The sequence below is a fragment of the Suricata suricatta genome, chromosome 15, assembly GCF_006229205.1.
Source record: "Suricata suricatta isolate VVHF042 chromosome 15, meerkat_22Aug2017_6uvM2_HiC, whole genome shotgun sequence".
NCBI lineage: Eukaryota > Metazoa > Chordata > Mammalia > Carnivora > Herpestidae > Suricata > Suricata suricatta.
Genome location: NC_043714.1, coordinates 40306812 through 40318928, shown reverse-complemented (window position 1 = coordinate 40318928; position 12117 = coordinate 40306812). Strand labels below are relative to the sequence as shown.

Sequence of the window (12117 nt, the reverse complement as noted above, 5' to 3'; positions counted from 1 at the left end):
GAGTTCTATCGATAGTTTTTGAGGAACCTCCACACTGTTTTCCAGAGCGGCTGCACCCGTTTACATTGCCACCAACAGTGTAGGAGGGTGCCCATCTCTCCACACCCTCTCCAACATCTATAGTCTCTTGATTTGTTCATTTTAGCCACTCTGACTGGTGTGAGGTGGTATCTCAGTGTGGTTTTGATTTGTGCGAGAAACCTGATTTTTAATTTTATTTGATTCTAGTTCTTTGAAGTTTAAATAGCCACATGTGGCTAGTGTCTACTGTACGGGACAACGCAGCTGTAGAGGGAAACAGCCACATTCTCACCATGACATACAAAACCTTCCTGTGATTGGTCTTTTGCTAATGTCTTCCTGTTCATTTCGTGCCCTTCCTTGTTTCTTATTTTTTAGTAGAATACCGTGAAACTATGATAACTTTCCAAACCGACCAGTGGGGTCCATGCCCCCACTTTACACATGCTGTTCCCTTTGCATGAATGCCTTTCTTCATGATTTGTGCCCAATAATGTCACATCCGCTTTCTTGGTCCAGTGTTGGCACTCCTCCTCTATGAATCCTTCCCTGACTGTGTCCTGCTAACAGCAATCATTTACCATCTACAGGTTTTGAGGGCCCTTCACACACATTATTTCATTCACTCTGCCCATTCAGACTGGCGTAAGAAAACCGAAACTTGAAATGGCTTGCCCAGGGACACAGAGCTAGAGAAAGAAGACCGTCATAAATTCAGATGCACGTCTGCCTGATTCTGAAGCTGATGCTTTGCCCACCCCCCACCACGGTGCCTTATGCTGACACAGTGCTGGCGTATGAATAGCACTAATCATACAATGGTGAAATTATTTGTCCACAGTCTCCCTTCTCCATGGAATTAGGAACTATTAGAGGTCACAGACTAGTATTATTTATTTCTGTATCCCCTGAGCACATCACGAGTACTAGATAACTGTTGATGCATCAGTATGTACGCTTCCGCTCTCCAAATCCGTTGTAAAATCTGAGTGTGCAGTGACTGAGTTTTACGTCCCCAGTGTGCTAGGTGCTCAATATGCTGCTCAAAGGAGTCTAAACAAGTGAATTAAGAACTAAATGAGTACGTTGACTATGAGCAACATTGGCAAGGATTCTTGCTAAGCAGCGTTTTGACTTCGAAATAAAACTATCCATTTCATTTTCTTCATAATTACAGAATGCTGTTTTCCCCCCTATGCTGTGTCACTTTCTATCTCTTGAGTTACTCTGGATTTAAATTATATATATGAATTCTGGTCATGTACTTTAACAAATATTTAACAAATCAATCACAAACAAAACTCAGGGCTAGGCCTTCAGGGATATAGACTACAAATCGCATCAGACATGTCCCTTACCTTAGACTAGTTAAGCCTCATGCAAGAGAGAGATGGGTACCCAAATAATGCCAAGGAGAAAGCAAGGAGAGAGAGTCAGGGATGTGGAGGGCTGACTATGGAGGCAAACTGCAATAATAACGTTTTGATGTGTGATTCCCTTCAAATCTGCCTAATTAGCGTGGCCAGTGTTCTCTGGAATTAATGTTTTGTACGGTGCACTTTATTAAGAATGTGAGAAGACGGGAGAGTGTACGCACTGCAGGCAGAACCCAGGAGTGTAATCAGCACAACCTTCATAAAGGGGACCCGCAGTATGAGTCAACTTCTCGAAAACATGCATGCCCTTTGTGCCAGCAATTCTACTTGTAGGACTTTATCCTAACATAATCATCATGGCTGTGTCCTGAGTTTTATCAGCAGAGACTTTACCGTAATATTGTTTATAATGATTAAAAAATGCAAAAAGACAATTTTCTAACCCAGGGGGAATTAAACAATTTAGCTCCATATAACTGAAAACTATTCATTCATTAAAAGTGATATGACACTGGGGCACCTGGGTGGCTCAGTCAGTTAGGCTTATGATTCCTGGTTTCGGCTCAGGTCATGACGTTGCAGTTTTGCGAGCTCAAGTCACACGTCGGGCTCTGCCCACATCAGGTGACAGCACCGAGCCTGCTTGGGGTTCTCTCTCTCTTTGCCCTTCCCCCACTCATGCTATCTCTGTCTCTCTCAAAATAAATAAACAAAATAAATTTTTTAAAAAGTGATATGGAACTATGTGTATTTATATGGAATGACATCATTATATGTTTTTCATTGAGAAAAGCAGGTTACAACATAAAATATGCCATATGATTGCCTAATTTGGGGAAGGCAAGTTTGAGGGTTTCTATATATGCACAGATGAAACAAAGACTTTAAGACCCAAAGAGTTGCTTACAGTCTCTAGGTGATGGGGTTAGATTAGTTGTGTCTTTATACTTTTCATTTGTATCTGTCACTTTTTATGACAGAAAAATCCATCTTAAAAAAATGAAGACACCAATAATCCCTGGTACCATTTTAGCCTAGTCCCTATTTAACAAAACATCTTCTTGAAGATCCAGGATACTTTCCAAGAAATCCATAGGTGGCCAACTGCGTAGAAATGTCTCCAGTTTGGGGAAGGCACACTCTATCCTGTCCTCACTCAAGGCCCTCATTTTTTGATTTCTAATATCCGTTATTTTCCTGTTTCTGCTTCCAAAGTCAACCTACATTAGAGCCATCTCCCTTTTGTTCAGGGTGCAATTGAACAATGCCCCACAGAGGTGTGCCATCTGCAGCAGAAGGAAGCCTTCTGGGGGCCCCTGGGTGGCTTAGTCAATTAAGCACCTGTCTTTAGCTCAGGTCATAAACTCACAGTCTGTGGGTTCGAGCCCAGCATCAGGCTCTGGGCTGACAGCTTGTAGCTTGGAGCCTGCTTCAGATTCTGTGTCTCCCTCTCTCTCTGCTCCTCCCCTGCTCATTCTCTGTCTCCCTCTGTCTCTCAAAAATAAACATTAAATTTTTTTTAACTAAAAAAAAAAAAGAAGTAAGCTTTCTGGTCCTCAAAAGCTGATGGCCCAGGAAAATTTCTCACTGCAGGATTCCCTTTTGTTTGCTGTGCATTTTGACAAATAACTTCTAATCTTTTCTGTCATTCTGATCTCTTGCTCTTTTTTTTTTTTTTTTTTGATAGTGGTGGTGGGAGGTGCTATTGTCTCTTCTCTCTTCTGCTGGGTCTTCCCAAACTTCATAGATGGTAAGGAGTGGGGGTCATATGCTGGGCTCTCACGAATTTGTCCCACTCACCAGGAGTTTATTAGTCATAAAGGAAAAGCAAAGAACTAATTAGAGCCTATTCTAGGATCTAGACAGTTCTTGCTCTGTAAAATAGACATGTAAAAAGAGGAAAATAAGCTAGCGAGTAACTTCTTGGTTCATTGCAACAAACCACAAGATAGATGTTAGAAGCATTGCACTGGCTTCTTCAAGGAAAACACATGTTATCATCGTAAAGAGTTCTTCAGCTTTGTCTAAGGTTAAGAGAGATTTTTAAGAAATAAAATTCAAAAATGATTCAGATCATTTTTTTGCTGCATAAAAAGTGTGGCTTGGGGCACCTGGGTGGCTCAGTTGGTTAAGCTTTTGACTTTGGCTCAAGGCATGATCTCACAGTTCATGAGTTGGAGCCCTACGTTGGGCTCCATTCTGACGGCTCAGAGCCTGGAGTCTGCTTCAAATTCTGTGTCGCCGTCTCTCTCCACCTGTCCCCTGCTCATGCTCAGTCTCTCTCCCTTTCTCTCTCAAAAATAAACATTAAAAAAAGAAGAAAAGTGGCTTAAGCCACCGGCATGTATTTTTCACAGTATATTTATAATGAATCTTGCCTCCCTGATACCACTCTACATTGCAGATCGTGTGACAAAGAGATTCAGAAGGCAGCCCAATGCCATGGTCATGAGGAGAGAGCTGTGTCCTAGGAAGCACCACGACTGTGGGGGTGGAGCCAGGAGTCAGGAGCTCACATCCATGAACCATGAGCTCACATCCACGAACCAACTGGAATAAACCAGCAACTATTCAGCAGGTTGGTAGGGGAAGGAAATGCTGACAGCAAGGACATGTATACCTACTGAAGGAGGGACCATCCCCAGCTGTTGTGGCAGATGGGTTGGCCCTGCCCCTAACCTCAGGGGTAGGCTGTATCATATGTGAGCATAACTTCACTTCTTTGTCTCAGTGATTGTTTTAGAGATGACAAGGAACCAATGTAAGCTCATCAGTGCTATGCATTCCGATTGCCACAGGGATTGGTTCAGGCTTGCAAGGTGCAAGATTTTGTTAATAGTTGGGGAAAAAAAGAGCTGGTTTTTGCACCTCACTTACCAGTCTTCTCTCTTTCTTGGATCTTTAAAGGTACCTAGTTCTTTTTTTTTTTTTTTTTGACTTATCTTCCCAAAGAACTCGTACCACAGGCGGAGTCTGTGCAGATAGTTACTGGAAGTTGAGACTAATATAGGTGGTTACAGACCACAAGGAACAACAAGCAACATGAAATATTAACTTGCTCTTCCAAGTCTCTGTGCAACCCTCCCAATCCTGCTCTCTTTCTCCCTTAGGCACAACTTCCACCATCACACTCAACACCTTCCTCCAGCCCCAGCTTCCTTACATCTTCTTTATTCTCCCTCGTCTTCCTGGGTCCCTCACCTCTCCCTCTGTGCCTGTTCTGTTAAACTAAAACATTCTCATTTCCTTTTCAAATGAGTTCAGCCTTCCCTTGACCTGTCTTCTTCTTCATATCAAGGCCTAGGTTTATTCCCTCCACCTCACAATGTGTCCTAAACAGAAATTTCTTTGTTCTTTTTTTTTTTAGTTTATTTATTTATTTTGAGGGGAGGAGATAGGAGATAGCAAAGAGAAGGGGAGAGATCATCCAAGCAGGCTTCACACACTGACTAATCAGTGAAGAACCCAACACGGGGCTTGATCTCACAAACTGAGTTCATGACCTGAGCTGAAATCAAGGGCCAGATGCTTAACCAACTAGCCACCCAGGCTCCCCACAATTTCTTTGCTCCTCAAGAGGGATTATAATGTGGCTTCCAGTTTAAATATTTATTTTATCTATGTTCAGCTTTAAAGACAATACAATTTGCCCCATCACTCAAACAGACATCTGCCTGGATTTCATCACATTCCATATACCATGAGCCATGACATCCTATTGATTCTGCATCAGAGAAAGCTCTCAGATTGAGCCCCAGCTCTCCCACCCTGCCCCATCCCACTCTACTCTGCAGGTCTAGCTCAGGCCATCATTGTCTCTCTCCTAGCCTGGAGTTTCCATGTACTGTTCTACAGACCCTAGTGAAATGTGTACAAATCTGAAGGGACAAATAAAGTTAAGGACAATGGAGTAATTTTCTCCATAAATCTAATTTTATTTGTAATAGAGAATTCAAAACTGAATATCTGCATGATAAAAAATGAAGTAGGACCCTAATCTTACACCATATACCAAAATTAATTCAAAGTGGATTAAAGACATAAATATAAAAATAAAGCTATAAAACTCTTGGAAGAAAACATAAGGAAAGGCTTCATGACATTACATTTGACGAAGGTTTTTTTGGATATGATGCTAAAGGCACAGACAAGAAGAGAAAAAAATAGATGAAAATAGGACTTCAAAATGAAAAACTTGTGCTATCAAAGGCACTATTAACAGAATGAAAGACAATCCATGGAACTGGAGAGAAAGTCCCGTAGCTCCACAGCAGCAACGAAACAAATAATTCAGTTAAAAAATGGGTAAATACTTGAACAGGCATTTTCCCAAAGATGTACAAATGACCAATAAGCACATGAAAAGCCATTTGGCATCACTCATCATTAGAGAAATGCAAATCAAAACCACAATGAGATGCCACTCTCATTCAGAAGGCAACTATTAAAAAATCACAAGTACTGGTGAGGATATGGAAATTGGTGAGGAAATTGGAACCCGCATGCATTGTTGGAAGGAATGGAAAATGGCGTAGCCACTGTGGGAAACAGTAAGATGACTCTTCAGAAAATTAAACATAGAATTTCCATATGATCCAGCAAGTCCACATCTGAGTGGATACCCAAAAGAACCGAAAGCAGGACTCAAATTGAGATTTGTACATCCATGTTCATAACAGCATTATTCACAATAGTCAAAAGGTAGAAACAAACTCACTGTCCATCTGCAGATTAATGGCTAAACAATACATGGAGTATTATTCAGCCTTAAAAAAAGAAGGAAATTCAGACACATGTTACAACAGAGATGAGCCTTGAAAACATTATGCTAAGTGAAATATGCTAGTCACCAAGGGACAGATATCATACGATTCCTTTTGTATTAGGGATAGTTCACCTCACAGAGACAAAGCAGAATGATGGCTTCCAGGAGTTGGAGGAATGAGGGATGGGAGAGTTGGCATTTAAGGGGGTCAGAGTTTCAGCTGTAGAAGATGAAAATGTTCCAGGGAGGGATGGTGGAGAATGTTGTAGACACACAAAAATTGTTAAATTGTAAACTTTATGTCATGCATATTTTACCATGGGAAAAAAGCTATAAACAAACAAAGAACTCACCTCTAATCCGAGACTGTCCTTCATACTTTCTTGATATGAAAATGTGTTTTGTTAAAAATCAAATCTTACAACAAAACAAAACAAAACAAACAAAAATAAATAAAATCTTAAATGATATTTTTCTCTTTAATTCTTATTTGGCAAATTTAAATAATTCTATTGCTTTTATTATATTACTAGCCGTAACAGTAGTACTAGTCTTATGAAATCTTAGGAGTTCCAGGCTGCCTGCTAACTTCCCTTCTTGTCTCCCGAACAACACTCCAGAGTGGTATTTCTAACATCTCATCATGTCACTCTTCCCTGTTTCAAATCCTTCAAAAACTCACCATTACTCACACTGATGGTATGAAGAGACAAAGAAAGATATTCCACCAGAATCTTTAAAAGCGTGCGGCCCTCCCGACATCTTGATTTCATACTTCCGGCCTCCAGAACTGTAAGAGAAGAAATCTTTGTTGTTTAAAGTGACCTAGTTTGAATGATGAATGGGTAAAGAAGTAGTATCTTTATACAATGGAATATTATTCGGCCATAAAAAATGAAATCTTGCCATTTACAACAACATGGATAGAGCTAGAAAATATAATGCCAAGATAAATAAGTTAGTCAGAGAAAGACAAATATATGATCTCACTTATATGTGGAACTTAAGAAACAAAACAAACAAGCAAAGGGAAAAGAAAAAGAGAGAGGCAAACCAAGAAACAGCCTCAACTATGGAGAACAAACTGATAGTTACCAGAGGGGGGCAGGTGGGGGGAGGTTAAATAGATGATGGAGATTAAGGAATGTGCTTGTTGTGATGAGCACCGGATGTTGTCTGAAGTGATGAATCACGAAATTCTACACCTTAACCTAATATAGCACTGTATGTTAACTAACTAGAATCTAAATAAAAACTTAAAAAAAAAAGTGACCGAGTTAATGGTAATCTGTGGAAGTAGCCACAGAAAACTAATACTAAATTATTTTAGCTTCTACGCAGGAGCATAGATCCTGGTACATATGATATGTTTTAAATGAGTGAATTAATTAATAAATTAATACATGGGGGTGATGAAAAAAGCTTGTTTCCCAGTAACAGGGATGGAACCTGATAAAAGTGTACTTGGTGACAGTTTGAGGGTAATCTCGGAAGAGAACTAACATTTGCTGAGTGCCTGCTGTGTACTAGACACTGATGTAAGGTTCACATATAAATTACATCATAGTGGGAGTAAGTATTATAAATTACAGTGGCAAAAGCAACGTCTTTGGAGTCAAGTTTGAGCTCTGATTCTTATTAGCTGGATGACCTTCAGCAAATTACTTAAACTCTCTTCGCCAAAATTTACTTATCTGAAAAGTGAGGAAGTGATTCCTAACTCCCTGTGAGGATTAAAAGAGGTCGTGTTTGAAATAGCTGAGTGCAGCACCTGGCACATGGAAAACCTCAACAAACATTCGTTATTATGCCTGTAACATGGCGGTGGGTGTAGAGGGAGTCCTGGAATTGGGAACCAGGGCCCTTGCCTGAGAACAAGGGCTAAGTATTCCACTTCTTTTCTTTTTTTAAATTTCTTTATTTATTTTGAGAGAGAGAGAGAGAGAAAGAGAGCGAGAGAGACTACCAATCAGGATCCATGATGTCCACACAGAGCCCAATGCAGGACTCAATCTCATGACTTGAGCAGAGATCAAGGGTCAGATGTTTAAATGACTGAGCCATCCAGGTGCCCCCAAGTATCCCACTCCTAAAAGTTCAGAGAACTCTGGCGTCGGAGGCCAGCTGAGACCCCGCAGGCTTGCTGAGACAAGCCCTGCTGCACAACTGGTCCCTGCACGAGGTGCTGTGGTTTACACTATCTTGCCAGTATCCTCCCTCTTGGAAGGCTGCCTCGTCAGGGGAGGGGACTCAACAGCAAGAGACGGTTGGGGGGTTACTTGTAGCAGAGGGTTGGTTTGGAGAGGACAAACTAAGACCTCATCCCCACACAGGAAAATCCATGTATGTACCCCACAGGAAAACCCATATTGGAACTGGCCATACACAGGGAACAAATGGCCTGTGGGTGTCAAATGAAGGAGCTGTGGTGACCAATAGAGAAGGTTACTAGCTGACAGCAGGCAGTCTGGTAAGATGAGACCTGACTTCCCTTTCTCCTCCCTGCAACACCAAAGAAATGCATTCTGGGAAGGAGGAGGTGTTGGTAGGACAAGAGGAAGCCAGACCACCCTCACCCTAGTGACAGTTTCAACCCTGTTTGTGCAATAAAATCGTTTGGGGAATTTAAAATAAAATTCTTGATAAGCCAAGATATTCAGATTTAACTGATCTGGTCTGGAGTAGAATCCAGATATTGAAGTTTTATCTTTTCTTATTTTCAGGCTTTGACTTTTGATGAAATGTGCACCCCGCTCAATTTAAAACTTGCTGGGGCTGGTACCTTCTTTATTTCTTCCATTTTCTCCCTTTGGGAATCGTAACACCTATCCTATATTTGTCTTATGTCTAAAAAGTTCATTTATTTGCCTTCTTAAAAAAAAAAAAAACTATTGTAGGGGCACCTGAATGGCTCAGTCGGTTAAGCGTCTGACTCTTGGCTTTGGCTCAGGTCATGATCTCAGAGTTGTGGGATCAGGCCCCGTGTAGGGCTCCGTGCTAAGTGTGAAGCCTACTCAAGATTCTCTCTTTCCTTCTCTCTGCCCCTCCACTGCTCTCTCCCTAAAATAATTTACAAAACCCAAAAGCAAAATAAAAAAAGATTATTTTGAGTATAGTTGACACACAACGTTGCATTCGTTTCCACTGTACAACGTGGTGATTCAACTTCCTCTAAGTGAGGTACTGCTCTCCACAAGCGCCCTACCATCATTCGATGCCATTACAGTATCAATGACAATATACCCTGCAGGCATTGAAATTGCTACTGAGTAGTGGCTCCCTGAATTGGGAACCATGTCTCTAAAGCCAAAGTATATGCTTGGGGGAAAGTGTGCGATTGTCAGTTTTCAGAAAGAAAAATAAAAGTATTATATGATATATCCTATCATATTTAATATTGGCTTAAAATTGTAATTTACTGGGCATTCTATATTTTATCTGACAGTCCTAAAGAGGGAAGGGAAACTATTTGAAATGGATAGAAGATTGAAGTTTTAAAATGAAGCAGGCAAAACTGATTAAAAGTAACTGTTTAATAATAAAAATGTGACTGAAACATTAGGGAACGGGGCTGATCGGTCAAAGTAGCTGGTCCTCAGTCAGAAAGGGTGGCGGCCCAGGGCGGGGGGTGTTGACCTAAGTATAGTTTGGGAGCAATTTTAGGAAAAATACAACCGTTTTGTATTTATGCCCCCAGTGAATTACAACTCCCAATAAACCTGTGATATTGTTCTAACCAATTACCTGCCCCAGAGATGAATAAACAAAACCTAGAAATTTCATGTGATTTGTACACATTCAACCAGTTGGTAACAGAGCCAGGCTTTGAAGCCAAGTTCATTTGACTTAAAAAGAGGGGGGCAGGTAGTGGAACGTTCTTTTAGCTGTGCCATAATGGCTTTCCAAAATGTTCTTTGATACAACTAATTGTTTACATACAGCGATGCCCTAACACGGCCGACCTACGCGGAGAGCCCAGGGAGACCCACCCTCAGTGAGGGCAGAGGAGAAGAGGCGGCCATAGGGCTGTTCATTTTGGAGCCTTGGGGCCCCGCACCCCGCAGACTGGCCCCGTCTCTGCCTTCCTGCCCTGCCGGAGGGGGGCAGGGTGTGCGGCTCAAGGGGACACTCGTGTCTCCTTGTCCTCTCTGTCACTGAGCAGCCAAATGGCGGTGGCTGCTTGACTGTTTATTTTGCGACAATTTGCTGCTCCTTCATGATGTCTACTGCTTATATTTCTGCATTTTAATTAAATGCCATCTCACTATGCCTGTACTTGTTGTGCTTGAGCTCTGGGGGCTGTTTCAGTAAAGGGCACACTTTTGTATATCAAATGGCAAAAAAATAAACAAAACCACCTGTTCTGTAAGACTGCAGCTGCCAAATGCAGAGCTCTGGTCGCTCCCTACCTCCCCCCAGAGAGGGCTGGAGGTACACTGTCCTCACCCAAAGTAACCTAGACTGGGGCTCCCAGCCACAGGACACTGACTTTGCCCGGCTGAGAACAGCTGTGGTGACAGACCGGGGCAGCGGCTCAGGGTGTGGGGAGAAGGCAGACTGCTGAAGGCAGCCTGTCCCCAGATTACCTTAGACACATATGTGAAGGTGACAGAAGTTACTAATGAGTAATCCCAGCCTTCCCTCCCCCATTCTCACCACCTGTTAAGGGAAAATGTGTCTTTTTCCCCCTGAGCTTCCCTCTTTCCTACCCTCATTGAGAATTCCGTGTTTGCCAGCTTGTGTCCCAGGATTCTGAAATCTGGAATGGGGAGAAGGGGGTGCAGAGACATGGGACCAGAAACATGGGAAGGAAGAGAGAGGGAACACGTGGAAGTGTTTGGCAGGGTGCACAGCACGAGGCACATTTTTGGTAGAGGTGAGAGAGAGATACAAAAGTTTCAGGCTGAGAGAGACAAAGGGTATTTTTTTTCCTAAATATTTACTGAGATGAAATTCACATAACCTAAAATTAACAACTTAAAGGCAAAAATTCAGTGGCTTTTAGTTACATTCACTGTGTTGTACAACCACCTTCTCTACTTCTTTCCTTAAACATTGTCATTTCTCCCAAGTTAAACCTTGAAGAAGGGTAGTTTAAGATGTGTTGACATGGATCGTGTATTGGATCCAATAATGTTCTTCAAGAAACGTAAGTGGAGTAAGCTCTTTTTATCTTATTGTTATTTATAATTTCTCTGTCATCTGTATAACTTCCCCCCCAAACATCATCACTTGGCTATCCTATTTTGCTAAGCATTTCTAATTTAAATCCATCAACTATGTTTTTTTTTTCAGAGGTTCTAGGTTTCCCATCCCCTCTCTGATCCATGTATTTACCTAGATTTCCTTCTAAGCTTTTTACTATCTTATTTTATATAAATGTAAAAAGCCCTTAAGGTGTCTAAAAGTGTTTTTGTCTAGGGCATAAGATGGGATTCTGTTTGTTCTTTTAAAGAATAGTAAATGGTGCTGGGAGAACTGGACAGCAACATGCAGAAGAATGAAACTAGACCACTTTCTTACACCATACACAAAAATAAACTCAAAATGGCTGAAGGACCTGGATGTGAGATAGGAAACCATCAAAACCCTCAAGGAGAAAGTGGGAAACAACTTCTTTGACCTCAGCTGCAGCAATTTCCTACTCGACACATCCCTAAAGGCAAGGGAAATGAAAGCAAAACTGAACTCACTCTTGGGACCTCATCAAGATAAAAAGCTTCTGCACTGCAAAGGAAACAATCAAGAAAACTAATAGGCAACCAACAGAATGGGAAAAGATAGTTGCAAATGACATATCAGATAAAGGGCTAGTATCCAAAATCTACAAGGAACTCACCAAACTTCACACCCACAAAACAAATAACCCAGTGAAGAAATGGGCAGAAGACATAAACAGACATTTCTCCAAAGAGGACATCCAGATGGTCTACAGGCACATGAAATGATGCTCAA

The 12117-nt window shown here is 41.5% G+C and overlaps 1 long non-coding RNA gene across 1 annotated transcript in view; it reads left to right on the top strand.

The window, feature by feature from the left end:
• LOC115279282 overlaps window positions 1-12117 on the top strand; it is a 37678-nt gene that overhangs the window by 8088 nt on the left and 17473 nt on the right. The window contains exon 3 of the long non-coding RNA XR_003903335.1: window positions 3802-3975. This is a non-coding gene — a long non-coding RNA (uncharacterized LOC115279282). The remainder of the gene's footprint in view (window positions 1-3801; window positions 3976-12117) is intronic.